The sequence below is a fragment of the Sinohyriopsis cumingii genome, chromosome 13, assembly GCF_028554795.1.
Source record: "Sinohyriopsis cumingii isolate HCF-2022 chromosome 13, ASM2855479v2, whole genome shotgun sequence".
Lineage (NCBI taxonomy): Eukaryota > Metazoa > Mollusca > Bivalvia > Unionida > Unionidae > Sinohyriopsis > Sinohyriopsis cumingii.
Genome location: NC_142973.1, coordinates 45,853,988 through 45,875,357, shown reverse-complemented (window position 1 = coordinate 45,875,357; position 21,370 = coordinate 45,853,988). Strand labels below are relative to the sequence as shown.

At 34.2% G+C, this 21,370-nt stretch overlaps 1 long non-coding RNA gene across 1 annotated transcript; it reads left to right on the top strand.

Moving 5' to 3' along the window:
• Positions 1-6,498: 6,498 nt before the first annotated feature.
• Positions 6,499-17,350, top strand: LOC149785342 (uncharacterized). Its single transcript, XR_016425484.1, has 3 exons — positions 6,499-7,458; positions 10,056-10,129; positions 17,123-17,350. It is a non-coding gene; the product is annotated as an uncharacterized LOC149785342 (long non-coding RNA).
• Positions 17,351-21,370: the final 4,020 nt, after the last annotated feature.

Genomic DNA, 21,370 nt, shown 5'->3' with positions numbered 1-21,370 from the left:
AACAGCCCTTTTCAGGGCTACCCAATACTCTAGAAAAGAAATAACGATCGATTTGCCAATGTGTGTAGGTAGAGTAGTGTGAATATAAACACTAACTCTTTTTTTCATTGTGTGAGGGTATGTGTTTGTGAGTTTGTGTTTGTAACCGTTCACGTAAGTTGGTGTGAATAGTAGATTATGGGTTTCTTAGCGTAGGTGGAGAGTATAGTTTGGGTTTTATTATATGAAATGAGAAAAGTAGGGGGATGTTTTCCTTCACGTCCGTGCGTTGTTGTTTCTTTGGTTATGATCTAGGTAAGATCAATTTTATGTTTTTAGGGGGATGTTTTCCTTCACGTCCGCGCTTTCACTATAAGAACCCACAGTATTCGTCGTTCAAACCATTCTACAAAGAAGATGGCTTTTAACCAAATGGACAAAATAAAAACATTGCAAGACGTTTTAGACAACTTAGGAATGATGGAACAGATGTTAATAAGACTCGTTGAAGACCATTATTCCTATAGTCCCCATCGTGTAAAGATGGAAATTAATAACTTAAAAAAGGTAAAGGACAAGATTAGTGGTGTCATGAAAGAGATAAAGGAGGAGAAGGAGGATGAAGAGGAAAGAATAAGAATAAGCAAATGGAACGAAAAAATTGAAAAAGAAGAAGAAAATGAGAAGAGGAAGAAAGAAGAAGAGGAAGAGAAGAAGAAAGAAGAGCAGGAGAAATAAAGAAAGAAAAGAAGAGAAAGAGTGTAGGAGATAAAATAAGAACTTGGTGGAGAAAAAGAAGAAATTAGAAGCAGAAGAAGAAAACCCAAAGGCCCTTTTCAGGGCCAGCCATATTTCTCGAAAAGAGAATGACTTTTCAATTGCCTACCCCTTTTTTATTTTTTTAAAAAAAATCCCATGTTCAATTTCCCTTGACGCTATAAAGTCCCACCCTGTTTAAATTCCTTTGACGCTAAACTGTCCCACGATTTTTCTCCATGTTAATTTCCCATTGACGCTAATCTGACCCAGGGGTTTTCTGTACTAATAATTCCCATTGACGCTAATCCCTCCCCCCTCACTACTTCCACCATTAATATTGGCCGCCATGTATAGCAGCCTATCGTGTGCTGAAAAATGGCGGTAAACCCTACAACAACAACAACAACATATTTCAGCATGCCAGAAGTCATACGGGCATGTATGCAGAATGAAATGCACAGATTATATCTTGATACAATGATAAAATCCTGTACTGGGAGACTTTACATTCCAACTGGTCAAAGAAGATTTCCTTTTAGTGTGGTTTTAAATTATTCCGCATTGGCACGGTTCGCGAATTCATAAATGTAGGTGGTAATACAATAGAACAGCTGTTGAAATGGATGGTTATCGACCTCGGAATCTAGAGTTCATTATTAGTTATAGAGCTGAGATTGTATTCTATGATCTTAGTTCAGTTAAGTTAGATACATAATCTGGAGAAAGACTGTTTAGAGACCTATATAATATGATTCCTTTAAAATAAAGCACGCGTTTTTATAATGAGGCGACTTAACAACATGATTAAAAGACGAACTCCCTCTATTAAAATAGAAAGAAGAAGAAAAAACAGCAATGTTTCATGCACCCCCCTCTTCGCTCGTCGAAATGCAAATAAGACCGCGTAACCTTTGAAGTTGAAGGGCACTGGAACCTTTACAAACGACACGATGCTGTCATAACTATTTCATCACATACATTGACCACTAAGCTAATGTCCGGCCATTCGCCGTCTCGCTTGAGGTTTATTCAATCTTTTGTGTTGTATTTACCCACATTCGCTTGTTTTGTCAGTTCTGTTCATTTTGTCATAAAAATGAAACCGGCAAGCTTTGACAAAATCGTTTTTAAACAGGTCATTCTTTTGAGGCATTTCAGGTAATTTAGAAATGTCAATTCCTGGTTGTCCATTACTTTTAATCGAATGCCTGTAATTTTAGCTGAGTGGAGCGGGGAGAAATATAGTGAGAAACAAAATGGATTAAAATAGGCGGCTTAGAGGTAAGCGGTGGAAAAGTATCTTAATGTAAAATGAAATTTTAAAGGTGGGGGGCATCGTATGCTTTGTGTTTGACTTGCACGTACGGCATGAAAAAGTGCGAGTAGCAGGAGGAAATGCACGGCATAGATACCAAAAATTAAACTGTATAAAATTAAAATTATACCGGTAATCCATTTAGTTTAGGAGAGTAGTATTGTGGCTTAACAATCTGATTAAAATGTGATCTCACTCAACGCTCTAACCTGTCGCGTTTCTTGGACGATTATAATATTTCGAAATAAGTGACGCATCAATAAAAACGAATCTGTTTTGTCTCCATTCTAATAACATAAAACATATAAGTAGACATTATACTTGTCTGAAAATAAAATCTTAATAAAGCTATCAAGTAATATTTTGACAAATTTTAGCATAAATAATTCTTATAATACGTACGTTACTGATACATACGTGACAAAGATATACTAAACAACGGAAAACGTGATGATTGCCAGCCAACTTTGCATGCTGAAAGGTGTCATGCCGCTATCTTTCAATTCTCAGTATAAAAAAAACAAAAACATCAAGTACAAAGAGGACAAGCCAGTAAAATTGTGTTATACTCTATGTACTAAAGCCCATCTATAGGTAAGCGATTCCAATTAAAACTTTTGATTGACACTTACGTTTTTCTTGGGCAGGAATCAGTGAAAAAGAAAGAGTGGATATCATACATTAAAACATAGTGACCTCTTTGTTTACAAGCGTTGTAATCAGTGTGTATAAAGTAATGATACATACATTACAGAGCGTAACGTATGTATTAAGACTTAATCCAGAACAAAAATGATTATCAGTGTAAAATATGAGCAAAACTTAGATCTTCAGTTTAGCTCTACTATACAATTATTCTTAATTTCACCATTAATACTGGATAAATTTTTAAAAAGTTTTAAAAGTGACTATGAATGGCGTGAGTATATTCGATAACTATTGCTTGAAGGACTAGCATACAAAAGGAACAAATCTTTAGTGCGTAGATAAACTATAAACAAGCAAGGGAAACAAATTCAGTGCAAAGGTAAATTAGAAGCAAAACATGAGTGTAAATATTTATAAAAAAAATAAATTAATTTTAGCTATATTCAATACTTCACATGATAATTTCGTAACGTATTATCGATACTTACGTTATGAGTCCCCTACCGGTGAAACCGTGGGGCGGAGTCTAGGTCTGCACTGACTTGTTCTTGCTTATGTTACGTATTTAGGCTCTAATAAACAGTAACTAGAAAAAAGTGAAGACAACAAGCTTTGTAAAATTTTACAAATAATTTATTTCCCTGGAAAAAAACAAGGTAAAAATGAAAAAAATGGAACTTAAGGTTTTAAGAATCAAATCCAAAAATAATCCAAGAATTACAAATTATAAGTCCTAATAATATAATGTTCTAAAGAAATCTGAGTTCGAGTCCCGACGAAAATCCAAAATGGAAGGCGATGACTTATACTATAGCTAGTATAATGTTGTTGTGTCTACAGTTCATTACTATTCCACAGATAATAATATTCCGGTGTTTGAATTTCGAATAAAATTTAAAGAAATGTCTTTGTCTAAGAATTCTGTATGAGCACTAAACTATTTCCAGGAAAACGAATGAATCTTTTAGAATCCAGATAATCTGAATAAAAATTAAAATGTAACTCCAAACTGGTCACAACAAAATGAACACATTGACATCAAGTGTTTTCAAGCCCAAACTGACTAAATGCTTTATAAACATCGGTACTAAACATGACTAATGCGTAATTTAGGTTAAATCAGAATTTTGAAATAGAGGCCGTTTACATCCAAATTCACGTATTCCCTGTATGACCTTTACAAAAACCAATCATTTTACTCTAAGAATAAGATAAAAATAGAAAGTTGTTTACTTGACTCACTGGTTTCTGATTCAATTTCGGGAACTAGGTCAGCTTTAGGTGTTTATGACAAAACATTTAGGTCTAACTAATTTCTGGAAAATACCAAATTCCAGTAAACAAAATTACATTAATCTAACATGTAATACAATTTTTTTTTGTAAACTTACTGACAATTCAATTAAATCAGATATAAATTTAATCAAATATAAATAGTTATTTTAGATTGGCCAAAAACAAAAAAGGAAATTCATAAGGCATACAGGGAACGCCAGAAGGCTAAAATGTCCGGAGTTCCTCCAAAAAGAGAGAGCTAGGCAAAGGCAATATTATGTGCCATCGTCACAAGTAAGTAAGAAGAAAAGGGGGGAGAGAAACATTCAAAATAAATTAAGAAACTGACTTTCACGATTGAGAAATAAGAAAGAAGAAAGCAACGAAAGCGTAATTGAATAGACCAGTGGATATGACTGTGATATTGTACCAAGAAACGAAGAACAGAATGATCACCTGATAGTAAGGATACCATTTATTACTAAAAGTAACAAAAGAAAAGGTTTGCAGATGATCAGGCGTAGGGCTCTTGCGCGTTCCCACGAAAATATAGGCATTCTGAAATCTGACGTTTCAAACCTGAGACGTAAGATAAAGACAAAAATCAACAAGTAAATTGAGCGACTAAGTAAAAAAAAAAAACTCAGACTGTTGACAGCACCTAAGGACTTAACACCAAGTAAACGATCCGTTGCAGATGTTGAAAATTTATACCTGACCCCAAGAATCTTGTAAGAAGAAAACTCCTTGTATGCAATGCAGTTTTGTCGAAATATTTTCGTGTTTTACACTACGACACATACGTTACCATTCTACGTTACAAAAACATTTTATAAAATACATTTGTCATTTTGTTTTATTTTAAAAATTTCGTGAATTCACTTAAATTAGGCATACAAATTTTAATCATTTGATCTTTCTATAAAATGTAAAATAAGTCATAATGATTATGTCATATCAATGATCATGTGAATAATGATGATGTTCAACTGTCACATACAGGAGAAAATACTAAAATGACGAATGTACGTGTTTAATATGGTTAATCAAAAAAATTTGTTGTAATTTCGTGCCATATTTTTATGACCAAAGGTTAACCAAGAAAACTGAGTGAAAACAATTATAAATTTAATGAACAGTCTCTGATACATACGTTTTATTTTTGGAGTGACTGGAAAGGCAATCACATTTGAAACTTTCGTGCTTATACTTTGAATCGGAAACTGTTATGATTAGAATGGTATTAATTTGACAACTTAAAATGTTTTTGATGTTTTGATGTTTTGAATATTCATTATTATCAATTTAAATGAAATTTAAAATACGAGAAATTGCATCTTACTTTATGCACATTTATCTGTCTTTTTCACAACTCATACTAGCAAAAGGCAATAATGTTTTGAATTAAATTTATGTGAAATTATCGCAAAATACCTAATTATACAATTTTCAACCATTTTCCCAGCTATAATTTTATTTGTAAATTATAAAAAATAATTTAAAATACGAGAAGATCTCTTGTAACGTATGCATTTTGCTTGAGATTTAAGGTTTTGAGACCATATTTGTGAGTAAACATAAACAAAACATGGGTCAATTAGTGTTGTTAAAATTTTTACAGTTTAAATTTCAGATATTTCTCTGTAAAATAGCGAATGAAGTTGTTGTTTCCAGATCATTTTTTTCGTCCATTTTTATGCAACTAATTGCGCCTTATTGGTAAATTTGGGTCCAGGGCCATAGAAAGCGATCCCGGACCCTAGGGTAAGAAACACTTGGGCCTCTTTTAGTTCTTGTTCAAAAAAAAATTTATAATAAAATTAAAAAGTGTTGTTCGGCCCGGGCCCCCTTACGGGCCCTGGCCCCTGGGATATATCCCCGGTTGCCCTTCTCTTCTTGTCGGCCCTGCATACACTGTTTCAAAGGGGAGTACTAATTTAATATAGTATAAATGGACATGATACCGAAAAGGGAGCACTAATTTAACGTAGTAATTGAAAGGGGAGTACTAATGTAAATAGTATATGTAGACGTGATACCGACATTGTTTCAAAGGGGAGTACTACTTTAATGTAGTATATATTGACATGGTACTGAAAGGGGAGTGCTAATTTAACGTAGTAATTTAAAGGGGAGTACTAATTTAAATAGTATATGTAGACACGATACAGATAGTATTTCAAAGGGGAGTACTAATTTAACGTAGTATATGTAGACATGATACCGACATTGTTTCAAAGGGGAGTACTAATTTAATGTAGTATATATACACCTGATATTGACATAGTCTGAAAGGGACGTACTACTTTAATGTAATATATGTAGACATGCTACAGACAATATTTGAAAGGGGAGTACTAATTTAACGTAATATATGCAAACATGACAAAGACGTTGCTTGAAAGGGGAGTACTAATTTAATGTTGTAAATATAGACACAATATAGACATTGCTTGAAATGGGAGTACTAATTTAACGTACTATATGTTGACATGATAGAGACAGTGTTTGAAATCGTTCTAAATTCATATTTACATTGTTCTAAATAAGCAAGGGATAATCACATCCATAGGAATTCGTATTGGTATTGTGATAAGGAAACAGTGGAGCGATCAAATCATTATAACTTCATATTGTTTTTGTTCTAATTAAACTAGGTGCGATCAAATTATGAATTCATATCGATTTGCGTAACGGATATCAAAGCAAATTCAGACAATAAATAAACCTGACTCTATCAGCTTACCGTTTTTCCATCTTACTGCAACAATTTACCATATTTTCTTCTTACCATGTCAGTTTTTTATTTATCAGATTGCCATTTGTCCATCTTACCGTATTAGTTTAACATGTTTCCATCTTTATGTATCAATTTATCATTTTTTCATATTACCGTATAAGTTTACAATTTTTTAATCTATCGTATCAGTGTACCATTTTTTCATATTACCGTATCAGTTTGCCATTTTTCCATCTCATCGTATCAGTTTGCCATTTTTCCATCTCATCGTATCAGTTTGCCATTTTTCCATCCTAATGTGTTAAATTGCCCTATTTCCATCTTACCAGTTTGCCATTTTTCCATCTTACCGTATCAGTTTACTGTAGATAATTCTTTAAGAGATACGGCATATATTTAAGAAAGGAAGCCGAGTTTCATTTCTAAGATGAGAAGGAAGAAATTACACTTTATACACGTTCAGAGTTTGTTGAGTCACGTGACAGCATTGCACTGAAGGACGGTATAGTTTTTCTTATTATAGTCATCATTCAACTTTTTTTAAACAAAAATTCTTTCCGTAATCGCACATGTTTAATTAGAAGGTGGGCTGTATGTGGTAGCATTAATACCTTCAATTTCGTCACTTTGCACAATCTCACTCTCGTCTTCATTTTCGATCGTATATGCTTTACAGTGTTATGCCAGCTTGAACGAGTTTGCCGTTTCCCCCGTCACGTTACCTCAGGATCACTTATCAGAGGTAAGCTTATGGATATTGTCTAACCTTATTGAAGGTGAAAGTTAACTCGTAGCAATGTACACAATGCGCGACAATATATGTTCACAAGGGTCCAGGACGTTAGTAATTTTAAAAAATATATTCCAATTTGAGAAAGTAATTTTAAAGCGATGGAAGACAATTTTAAGTTCAATATCATATATAACTTGTTTATAAAAGTTTATTTCTGAATGCCGTGCTCACAGGGGTCTCCATGCGTAAATCCAGGGGGCCCCGCCAAAATGATCAAATCGGGCCTCGCATTTGCTATGGCCGTTCCTGCAAGACAGTAATACAATCCAATAGATTAAGAAATTTCGTGAAAAGATAGAACTGACAAAACCAGCTTAGATAAAATGCGACGTAGAATTATATTGTTGTTTAATTATGCGAGTTGTATCATTTGATTAGAAACTGTGCCGGAGAAAATTCAGTAATTATGAATGAAAAAGTTGCATTTTGTGGCCTATTTAACATTTTAAACAGAGACCTTTCAAACATTATGACCTGGTTGTTCGACCTAAATTTTATTACAATGGTATGATACACTTTTAATAGATCAATTGGCCAGGCACCAATTTACTAAAATGAAACTTGAAATTAGAAAAGACAAAAAGCAAGAAATTGTTTAACAACAACGGAGAAAAAGTTAAAATATGCTTACAATTTAGTTGACCTTAATATTGACTCTTGGGGGTGTCATTTTCAAAAAAAGAAAAAAAACCCACTAATAACAATAGTATCTATGATATTCAGTCTTTGTGTCAGGATTTTTTTGGAAAACGCTCTATTTGTTGTATAGATGTTTATTTATGATACATCACTGCACGACGTACGTCGGAAGCTGACCCCGCTGTCACCAGTCGCTGAGTGTGGGTCTTTTCTTTTGTTCTGATTGGTGAACAGCTATCCAATCCAACTCAAGCACTATTGTTTCTGTCTTCCTAGTTAAAACGGCCCAGAGGGCATCACAGTGCCACAAGAAGGTGAATGGCAGGGCTTCAGGGTTGCCTTTGTTTTGATTAGGGGTGTAAACGACCGAAAAGAAAAATCGCAAGACTGCTATTTAATACGAATGTTTGTAAATAGATAACGTCAACTAATACCATTCTCTCTCTTTTCTCTCTCTCTCTCTCTCTCTCTCTCACACACATACACACACATTTATATGAATGAATATATATATATATATATATATATATATATATATATATATATATATATATATATATATATATATATATATATATATATATATATATATGTATGTATGTATGTATTTTCACTAACTGTAGAACATGCGGTTTCTTGAAATAATCGGTCTCATAATCGGTATCGGCAATTTTAATCATTCGCTATGCGCGGTATCGGCATAATCGGCAAAAAAATGACATCGGTACAGCTTTACTATTTATTAAAGCGCCATGGGCCGGATCACAATTTGATGCAACAGTATTAATGGTAATTGATTATATATATATATATATATATATATATATATATATATATATATATATATATATATATATATATATATATATATATATATATATATATATATATATATATATATATATATATATATATATATATATATATCTATATATATATATATATATAGATAGATATATATATAGATATATATAGATATATATATAGTTATATATATATATATATATATATATATATATATATATATATATATATATATATATATATATATATATATATATATATATATATATATATATATATATATATATATATATATATATATATATATATAATCAATTACCATTAATACTGTTGCATCAAATTGTGATCCGGCCCATGGCGCTTTAATAAATAGTAAAGCTGTACCGATGTCATTTTTTTGCCGATTATGCCGATACCGCGTATAGCGAATGATTAAAATTGCCGATACCGATTATGAGACCGATTATTTCAAGAAACCGCATGTTCTACAGTTAGTGAAAACACTAGCATTTAGACTGACAAGCAAACCATGCCCTATTTTTGTTATAACTTTGGGGCACATATGCTCTGTGATATGTTTCTTCAATCCTTTTTTTAATTTAATGATGGGAATCAATGCTTATACATACGGTACAGTAATGCCAGGTCAAGTTGACTCTTGTAAGTTTCGTTGGTGGGAATGGAGATCATAATTTGCTTGTCGAGAAAAAATCGACAGCATTCAGTGATCATTCCTGGTATTCAGGAAGCAGTTCAGTAACAAGCAAAGCATGTAAAGCGCGGTAAAAATAAATTTCTGAACTCCTGGTTGACGGAGATGTACTTGGTGAAGCTAGCCATAAAAAGGGGGAGGGGGGCGTTTAATTCCTGAATGCGTGAAATCGACGGTCGCATTATACGTCACTTATCTTATATTGAAAAGTACGATCGTAGGGTTTTAGTATTAAAATTGTCATTATCTAAATACAGCTTCTTACAAAACTATTATTTGGAAAATAATATACATAATATAGATTTGCCTAATACTTGATGTTTATATTTTTAAAAAAAAGAGAGACTGAAGGAAAGTAGATATTTTACATTTAATAATGCATTTATTTCAGGGGACAACAGTTAGACCTATGCACTAACGATGATGCGCAATGCAACGACCATGGAAGTAGTGCAAAACAGTCATGTAATGATTTATTTTATAATATTATGGCCGTATTGCTTGTTGTCAATAAAGTAATTAACTATCCCATCTTTTTTCAATTTTCATTGCCTATTACAATAATAGCTTGGAAAAATATTCACTACTTATTCTGGGGATTTGTTAAAATTGGCAACAAAATATTGAGATTGGCGACTTTTTTTTTGGCGACAACTTTTTAAAAGCCAGGACCATCTATGTAATGCGTATGCTGGAAGTTCAACGGCCACACGAGGCCTCATTGGCTGGTTGGCTGGTGTGATTGGGATGAGTTCATGCATGGTATTGATAATTTGTTGTGTGCAGACAATCAGCGGTAGTTTACAGCAAACGTGTTAAAAAGTATTTACTTTTAAGAATATACTATCTTTGTTTATTCCTTAATTTCCATCATTTAATTCTGGTTTAAAATTCAAGCCATGTAAAGATGAATGCTATGTTTAAAATTAAATTTTGGAAATTTGTTTACATCGGCACCGATTTTTTCTGCCGATACCGATTATACCGATTGCTCCAATAATCGGTCCGATTATGAGTATGGCCGATTAATCGATACAGCTTTAATTAATATGCATATGTAAATATTGTTTCAACATGATGTTATATTTCACAAGTAGTCTTTCGCTGCTAACTCTCTAAATCTGTGATGAATTTCCACTGGTTAATTATAAGCATCGTTGTAATAAAATAAAGACAATGATAATAATAATTGAATGAATTTAACATGGTGCAGAATTTCACCGAAATCCTCTCTGCTTTCCTCTCTGTCTGTCTGTCTCTCTCGTTAGGAAGATAACACTAGAAGAAGAAAAAAACTGAACTTGCACCAAGAAAACTACAAGAACCTGGGACTTTGTAACGGTTATGTGTTAAACATGCAAGGAGATTTGAGATTTCAATACCGTGTTCACAGTACCAATGATATAAGATTTGTAGGACACATTTATCTGTAAGCAGGAATGCACATAGTGTAATCTATTTAATACTTTGTTTAATTTTATTTCTTTCTTTATGTTTTATCAAATCTATAATAAGGGTCTAACAACATAATATTTAATATTAAAATGACCTCTGTACCCTCCCTCAACCGTTCTCCGTCATTGTGTGGGTTGGTAAGGCAGCAGACTCATCGGCCAATAAAGAAACATAGGGATGGGCAATAAACAAATGTATGTATGGCGAGTCTCTCCAACCCTACAGTCACATCTCTCTCTCTCTCTCTCTCTCTCTCTCTCTCTCTCTCTCTCTCTCTCTCTCTGGATCATCGTAGAATGATGCCAACGAAAATCCGTTAAAAATTGGGCGTGGCGGATTTGCGTCGGTCTCAGGACCTATGAATGATGGAAAAATGTAGTCACACGAAGCGACCGAAAGGGGAAATGAAGAAATGAGGATAGAAACAATTGTATGGTTGGTAGGAATAATAATTAAATCACAAGAAGGACTTAGATGAACTGTAAATACATTTAAATGTTAGGATTAACTCTTGCTGGTTCCTCATTTCGATCAGTTTATATTTCGATCTCGTTTAAATATGCTAGCCGCTATGTGAAATCCACCGCATTCAGTGCTCAAGTAGTTATCCTTGCTGTGTTTGTAGTGCTCTACTTTCTTCTTTCAAATCATAAGCGTGACTTATATTTATTTAATCAATATTAATGAAAATAGAAGTTCAAAAACTAAAATAAACAACTTATCAATTTGCAAAGGCGGTTGCGATTATGAGAAAAAGGTTGATTACTTTTATTGTAGCGGACACACTGGACAGGGCTGTGCAAAGTTTATTCACAGTTTCTTGTAGTCAATCTCCAATGCATTGGAAATGCAAGCATGTGTATTTGTATGTGATATATATATATATATATATATATATATATATATATATATATATATATATATATATATATATATATATATATATATATATAGAGAGAGAGAGAGAGAGAGAGAGAGAGAGAGAGAGAGAGAGAGAGAGAGTACGCTGTATCTTTGATATACCACTAATTATGAATATTTTTCGTTCAAAGGAAACTCGGCAGGTCTCGTTTCCTTAGAACAGATTTTCTTACTATGTAGAATTTAAAACCTATATACACTTAAACACAGGCAGATGTTTCGAAAATATTGACCAATTAGCAGCTTTTAAAGTGCCAGGCATTTCTTTCAAGCTAATAGCAGTCGGTGCTGATCTTCAATTTTAATTTATAAATGACTAATTCTGCAAGTCAATGCGTAATTTGCGATTCAACAACTCAATATTCTGGGGCCCCGAGTGGCCGAGTGGTCTAAAGCGCTCTTCGTTACGGATCACTGCCATCTCACCTCTGTCTGCGGCGGTTCGAGTCTAGGATTCAGCCAATGTGGGTATGTGAGAAAGCTTGCCAGTAGCTTCTCGTGGGTCGGTGGTTCTTTCCGGGGTTTTCTCGGGTTCTTCCTCCACCATTAATACTGGCCGCCATGTATAGCCTATCGTGTGCTGAAAAATGGCGTTAAACCCCACAACAACAACAACAACAACAACTCAATATTCCACCTGTATGTGCCATGCGATTCAAAAACTCTTCATTCACCTGTATGGGCCAAGCGTACCAACAACTCTGCATTCCACCTCTATGTGTCATGAGATCTAACAACTACTTCCACATGTAATTTGACATGCGGTTCAACAAATCTGTACGAGTCTTAAGAATCAGCAACTCAAGATTCTACCTGAATGGGTCCTGCGATCCAACAATTTTGCATTCCATCTGTATGTGCCACACGACGCAACAATTCTACATTTCACCTGCATGTGCTATACGATTCGGCAATCTACATTCCACCTGTATGGGCCATACGTTTCAATAATCTCAACATTCGACCCTTGCGTGCCATGGCATATCATTTCGCTGTTTATGAGATTGAAGTGGCTCGAATGGTGGACGGGGATAATGTTTGGTGAAACGGCTATAGTGTATGGTGCACAAAAGGGGTCAAAACTGTCAGTACTGTTGAAACAGTATCCAACTAAAATTGCAACGGCATCCGGTTTGAGTTTCAATGCTAAATTTTGTCAGTGCAACGATATCCAGTTAGAGTTACAATGATACATTTTGTCAATGCAACGGTATCCAGTTAGCGATCCAATGCTATATTTTATCAAAGCAGCGGTGTCCAGTTAGAGTTACAATGGGAAAATTTGTCAGTGCAAGTGTATTCAGTTAGAGTTACAATGCTAAATTTTGTCAACACAGCGGTATCCAGTTAGAGATACAATCCTATATTTTGTCAAAGCAGCCGTATGCAATTAGAGTTACAATGCTAACTTTCATTAATACAACGGTATTCAATTAGAGTTACAATCCTAAATTTTCTCAGTGCAACGGTATTCAGTTAGTTACACTCCTAAATTTTGTCAAAATGCAACAGTATCCAGTTATATACGCAATATTAAATTGTGTGAATGCAACATTATTCAGTAAGAGATAAAATGCTTTATTTTGTTCAAGCAGCGGTATCCAGTTAGAGTTACAATGCTAAATTTTGCCAATACAACGATATTCAGTTAGAGGTACAATGCTCAATTTTGTCAATTCAACGGTATCCAATTGGAGTTACAATGTTAAATTTTGTCTATGAAACGAAATCCAGTTAGAGTTACAATGCTAAATTTTGTCTATGAAATGAAATCCAGTTAGAGTTACAATGCTAAATTTTGTCAATGCAACGTTATTCAGTTAGAGTTACAATGCTAAATGTAGTCAGTGCAACGGTATCCAGTTAGAGTTACAATGCTAAATGTAGTCAGTGCAACGGTATCTAGTTAGAGTTACAATGCTAAATGTAGTCAGTGCAACGGTATCCAGTTAGAGTTACAATGCTACATTTTGTCAATACAACGATATTCAGTTAGAGGTACAATGCTCAATTTTGTCAATTCAACGGTATCCAATTGGAGTTACAATGTTAAATTTTGTCTATGAAACGAAATCCAGTTAGAGTTACAATGCTAAATTTTGTCAATGCAGCGTTATTCAGTTAGAGTTACAATGCTAAATGTAGTCAGTGCAACGGTATCCAGTTAGAGTTACAATGCTAAATGTAGTCAGTGCAACGGTATCCAGTTAGAGTTACAATGCTAAATGTAGTCAGTGCAACGGTATCCAGTTAGAGTTACAATGTTAAATGTAGTCAGTGCAACGGTATCCAGTTAGAGTTACAATACTAAATTTTGTTCCTGAAACGATATCCATTTAGGGTTACAATACTACATTTTGTCAATGCACCGGTATTCAGTTAGAGAATCAATGCTAATATTTTTAATGCATAGGTATTAAGTTGGAGTTACAATGCCAACTTTTGTAAATGCAACGGTAGTCAGTTAAAATTACAATGCTATATTGTGTCAGTGCAATGGTATCCAGTTTGAGTTACAATGCTAAATTTTGTAAATGCAACGATATTCAGTTAGAGTTATAATGCTAAATTTTACGAGTTCAAAAGTAATTTTATTGTTAAAACGCTAAATATGATATTGCAACGGTTTTTTTTTAAACTAGTGAAGTTGCAACGATGTTGAAATACTGGTGCTATGCTGTTTTGTTTTTTTGTTTTGGTCTTTTTTCTTGTTGTTGTTGTTGTTGGGGGGGGGGTTGCAATGTTATATGTTATTATTTTAACCGTATACTTTATCACTGCAACGATAATGTCAGTCTGATAGCCGTAATATGCATGGTCGTAACACTAAATTTAATATAACCATTCCAAATGTTATATTACCATTATATGGCAAAACAAGCGCTTGCACAAATCAAAATACCGTTCTTACAATAACGTAAACCGTTGCAAGAACACCACCCCTCACAAAAACAACACCATCACCCCGCAAACAAAAACAAAAACAAGCAAAAAACAAAACAAAAAAAAACGACTTATATCCTGAATGGACTCGAGTCACAATGCACACAATGGCGTAATTGACAACAGTGCACAGAGAGCTGTTACGTGTTCAGGCTCTTGCAAAACGTAACAAGAAAAGAGTGAAGACAACAAGCTTTTTAAAATTTAACAAATAATTTATTTCCCTTAAAAACAAGGTAACAATGAGGGAAAAACTTGGTTCTACGAATAAAATCCAAAAATAATCCTAGAATAATCCAAGAATTAAAAATTAGAAGTCCTAGTAATAAAAAGTCCTAATGAAACTGAGTTCGAATCCTGATGAAATCCAAAATGGAAGGTGATGACATGCTGTGGTCAGCGTCGTACTGATTTATCAACAGTTCTTTGTTGAATCACAGAAAATAATATTCCAGTGTTTGAAATCTGTGCAAATTTCGATAACTGTACTTGTCCAAGAATTAGTTTAGGGCACAAATATTTCCTGGGAAAAATAATATCTTGGAATCCAAATAATTTGAAGAAAAATAAAATAATTAGCCCCAAAACTGGTCACAACATAAAACACTTTAGCTTCTCAAGTGTTAAGGCACTAATGACTATTCTTTCTCAAAACATCAATAATAAATCTAGCTACAACGCAAAAAAGATGTAGGGCAATCCTCTGGAAAAACCTAATTGATACATGTTAGTTGTCATGTACTCCAACTATGGCCTCGATACCACTTTATGAATACTACTCTGAAAAAGAATAAATGAATAAAAAATTGTTTACTACAACTCTTACTGATTATAAATCAAGGCCAGGAACTAAGTCAGCATTAGAAATAAAGTTTCTATTTGTGAAGTGTCGAATTTTCAATTGCGGAAAATTTTAAAGTAGAATGCATTGAGCATTAAAGTCTTATCGCATTTAAGCCTGAAAAATCTTTGTGAAGTGTCACTTCGACCTTTCTTCGTTCCTCTCCCCCATTTCAGTGTAAATTTCAAAGGGACAGTATTCCGACTCAGTGAAATTGACCGGGGTATCTTAACACGGTCCTTAGAAAGTAAACATTTGAGCTACCCACCCTAACTGCTTGGTAGGAACCTATGTCCACTTATATTTTCAAAAGGGAAATTGTCATGCACTGTCGTTCACAGATTCTGAGCTGTCTAAACCTGATGAAAAGAATTATTTCTTTGAGAAAGATTAGGGACCACCGCCTACGATTGGGCAGAATAAATTAGGGCATACACTTTAGAGCAATCTGACTTTAAAGTGACGACCTTAGTCAAACACTTTAGTCTGGAAATTTCCTAGAAGAGGAAACTTAGTCGACTCCGGGGAGGCATAAAGACATTAGTGCTTTCCTAGTGAAACAAGAAAATGACCATGTGGTCGTCGTGTAAAAAGAAAGGCATGTTTAGTGCTAGGACGCCCAAGTCCTGAAAGAAACAGCGATAAGGGATGCAATTTTAGTTTCACTTAATATTCTATTATTTGATTGCTTGTTTTATGCAGATGTGTTTGCTATCACTAGGTTTCCATATTATGTATCGTTTATTCAATTCATGGAAATGTGTTGATGCTAGAGTTGTTATGCAATTTATTTTATTCAGTTTCATGGAAAGCGTTGTTGCTAGAATTGTTGTACTATTTACCTTTTAATTATACAGTTATTAGTTCATTGGTAGAATTGATTACATGCGACCCAAATGTTCACATGTGTAGGATTTAATATGGTTATATGAAATAACTTTCTTTGTTGTTAGTACGATACAGATCATCGTGAGTTAACGATAATTACATAATTATATCTGATTTTGTAATGCTTGGATAATCTTGTAGTTAAAGAATGTCGTGAGTTCCATTTCTTTTGAATTTCATGCAATAGTAATCGAACAAGTAGTAGCATATAAAGAATAGAACGGTAATATTCGTTAGACGTTCACGTGGTAATTTAAGACTTGCCATTGGAAGCGAGGTCAATGTCCTACCGTACTAAGTCAGAATTTACGCGGTGTGTGGATAGCAACATGCTCTGAATAATGTAAGTGAACTGTATGTACCTCTATATAGTGGGTATACATAATTATGGGGTAAATTTGTCTTTTAAGGAACAGCTTTCTGAGAGAAGGACGAGACCATCCGAAGACAAGGGTACGGGGAAAAGAAAGAAAGAAGGACAAGGCCAGAATAAAAGGGCCAGGAAGTCCATGAAGGGGAAGAACATAGAGCTTAGGAAAGATGAACTAGGAGACTTTGATATACGGTCAGACAGGAAGGTGATGCAATCAATCGTGGACATTGCGCTCTTTTCACCTCTCGTTATGATGATGGAATAAATCCCAAATAAGACACACCTGTTAAATTCTATTGATATAGTCTAACTTGAATTGGAATTGCCATTATTAATTTGTTCTGATTAAATTTGTTATTTTCTTGTCAAAAGGTGGTTCGTATTCTTCCCAGTATTTTCGCTCAGTTCTCTGTCGAAATTCCATTCTTCTTTCACTCCAGCCGGGCTATAATATCTTGGGAGGTCATCCTCTAGATAACGCCAGCCAAACCCAATTAACCACCCCTCTTACTAAGAGGGCGAAGTTACACTATTATTAGTTGTTTACTTCGAAAAATCAATCAGACCTGATCTCTATTCCAGTAAATAAAGTTGCATTACAATGGCAAGAACTGGAATAAAGGAAATAAAACTTACAAACAAACAATTAAATTAAATCAAATATAAATTAAGTCAAATATACATAACACTTCACCGATAAAGAAAAAGAAAGATTTATAAAATAAATCTTCATTTTTACCATATATTAATTATGTGTGAAATTTTTTGTTTAAAAATCATAAGAACTCTTATGAATTATACAAAGTGTACATGAAATAATACATCACCATACACGGGGAAAGTGCATCCGTTATTAAATTATCTTTTCCTTTGATGTGCCTGATGTCAATATCATATTCCTCTAACAACAAATTCCACCTTAGTAGTCTTTGATTTTTTTTCTCATCTTGCCGATGTAAGCAAGGGGGTTGTGATAACTAAATATAATAATCGAAGAAGGAGATGAACTAATGTAAACTTCAAATTGTTGTAATGCCAATATCAAACCAAAACATTCCTTCTCGACTGTTGAATAATTTCTTTGATGCTTATATAATTTCTTAGAAAAATAGCACACTGGATGATCAAAAACCATTTTCGTCTTCTTGAATCAATACCGCTCCAACCCCAACATCACTTGCATCAACTGACAGTTTAAATGATTGCCTGAAATTTGGAGCTGTAAGAACTTCCGCGCTTTGAAGTATGGCTTTTAACTTATGAAAAGCCTCCTGACATGTTTCAGTCCAACGAAATTTGTTTTTCTTGCTCAATAAATTTGTCAGGGGATTCAGCAATTATGGAAAAAATTGGAACAAAATTTCCGATAGTATCCAGCCAAACCTAAAATCGCAGCTGTTGCTTTTTACTAACAGGCACATTGAATTCAGAGATAGCCTTGACCTTTGCATTTATAGGTTTAACCTAGTTAACTTTTAACTAGGTTTGTCTATGTCCCACGATATGTCCTAGAAATGTTATACAAGCACGGTAGAACTCACTTTTGGATAAATTAATTGTCAAACTTGCATCAATGATATAAAAATGTTATACAAGCACGGTAGAACTCACTTTTGGATAAATTAATTGTCAAACTTGCATCAGTGAGTCGTCAAAGAATTTCCGAATTGTTGCTCAATGTTCTTTCTAGGTATCTTTGTAAATGATGACATCATCGATGTAAGCATCACAATTATCTAAACCAGAGGTAATCATATTCATTAAACGTTGAAAAGTACTTGGCGAACCCTTCATCCCAAACGGCATCACTTTATATCCATAAAGTCTATCTGGAGTCACGAATGCCGAAATTTCCATTGCTCTTTCCGTCAATAGAATTTGCCAAAATCCTTTCAGAAGGTCACATTTGGTGATATACTTGGCATTTCCGATTTAATCAATGTAGTCATAGATTCTTGGTAATGGAAATGAATCTGTTTTAGTCACATTGCTCACCTTTCTATAATCAGTGCACATACGGAAAGTTTTATATGGTTTTGGAACAAGTATACATGGTGAACTCCAGTTACTTTTACTTGGCTCTATGAAATCGTTCTCCAGAAGATATTGAATTTCTTTTTTCAAGTATTCCTGTTTGAGAGGGTTCATGTTGTATGGATGTTGTTTCACAGGTGTGGAATTTACAATTTCAATGTCATGGAAAATTTTGTTTGTTCTTGTTCTGGAATAAGTGGTCATATTCAAATAGTAACTGTTTAAGTTCACTCATTTCTTGTTGTTGCAAACGTGAACGTTTCTGGTCCTGATCATTTATAATTTCTGAATTCCGAAGATGTGTCACTCCAAAATCAATAGAGTCCGATGGTATTCCTTCACTTAAGTGGGACAGGTATAACTAAATTGATTGCACCGGTAACCTGGCTATCTCTCTCAATATACTCCTTTAACCTGTTTATGTGGCAAAGTTGTTTTTGTTTTCGCCTCCCAGGAGTAGTTATGATGTAATTTAAATCACTATACTATTTGGCCTGAAGAGGATTTTGTGGCATGGGTAAGAGAGCCAGAACTCTATCACCAGGCTGAAAACTCCTTTACTTTGACTGAGTAGAGTGCAGATGATCGAGAAGATTGATTTCAGAAACTTTAATTAGAAAGAAGTTTCTCTTTCAACAACTTCAGTGGTCCACGCACAGTGTGTCCAAAAGCCACTTCAAAGGGATTTAATCCTAAATATTTTTGAAGTGATTTCCTAACAGCAAACAATAGTAAATGAATGCCTTCATCCCTATTTTTACCCGTAGCAAAACAATATGATCGAATCATAATTTTTAAAGTCTGGTGCAATCTTTCTAATTCCCATTGGCTCTCAGGGTGATAGGCATAAGATTTAAATTGCTGGATGCCTAATTCGTTCATAACTTGCTGGAAAATTCCAGACATGAAATTTGAGCCTTGAGCAGATTGGACAGATTTGGGAAGGCCAAATTGAGTATTAAAAATAACGTTATTAAAGCTTGTACTATTGTTTTAGTTTTAATGTTCCTCATAGGAATTGCCTCTGGGGATCTTGTTGACAACACATCATGGTCAACATGTATTGGTTACCTGACTTGATCTTAGGTAAGAGACCAACACAGTCTACCATTGTTCTGCTAAATGGTTCGTCAAATGCAGGAATAGGTTGCAGATGAGCCTTATGTATCTTCTGATTGGGGTTTTCCTACCATTTGACAAGTCTGACAAGATCTTTAGTATTTGCAATTATCACATTTAATTTTTGGCCAATAGAAGTGAGCCAAGAATGTGATAAGTCTTATTAATTCCTGAATGACCAGCCAAAGAAGTTTCATGGGCCAGACTAAGTATTTCCTGTCTGTACGATTTTGGAACTACAATTTCATAGTTCACTGACCACTCGTTACCAGCAGATACCTCGGGAGGTCTCTATTTTCTCATAAGAATTCCATTTTTAATGAAATAACAGGAAGGCACTTCAGTGGAGTCAGTTTCACTAATGACCCTTTGAAACAAACAGGAGATCTCAGGCTCTTTTTCCTGTTCGGCGACAAGTGATTGTCGTTTGTCATCCTGATTAGAATAAAGAGAATTAGTAGCTAAAACAGGATCCCTGTGATCAATACCCATTGATTGATCCAACCAAAGAGTGAAATTGACCTCATCAAAAGCCAGACCAATATATATGTCAGCTAAAGGAATACTTTCCTGATCAACATCATTCTTAAGAGCTTTCTTTGCCATAACTCTAGGAACTGCACAAGATGAGTATAAATCAAGAATTCTTTTTCAATAGGATCGACTTTCTAATCCAAACAAGGCTTATCAGTTACGAGTGGATTAACCACAATCTTATCTCCAGCTAGACCGTTGCCTAGTAATAAATGATTGCCCTCCACGCGTAAAGCATACACTGTTCCGACTGTCACGGGTCCTAAGACTAAGTCTGATGACAAATTTACACAATGGAGAGGAACATTAACAAAGCCGCGCTCTACTCCCTGAATAAGTACACTCTCATTAGAATAAGACTTCTCGGAAAAAAGGCAAAATACCTGATAATAAAAGACTCTGAGAAGCTCCTGTGTCCCTTAAAATTCTAATACGGATATGATTGGCCGAATCACCCAGAGTGATATAGAACCTTTCGACATGAATGGTTCATAAGTCTCCATAATAAAATCAGACTGGGGTTTATTAGATACAACAAATGTATTGCTTTCAATACATGACCGTGACCATGACCTCTTAAAAATAAGAGCATTTGGAA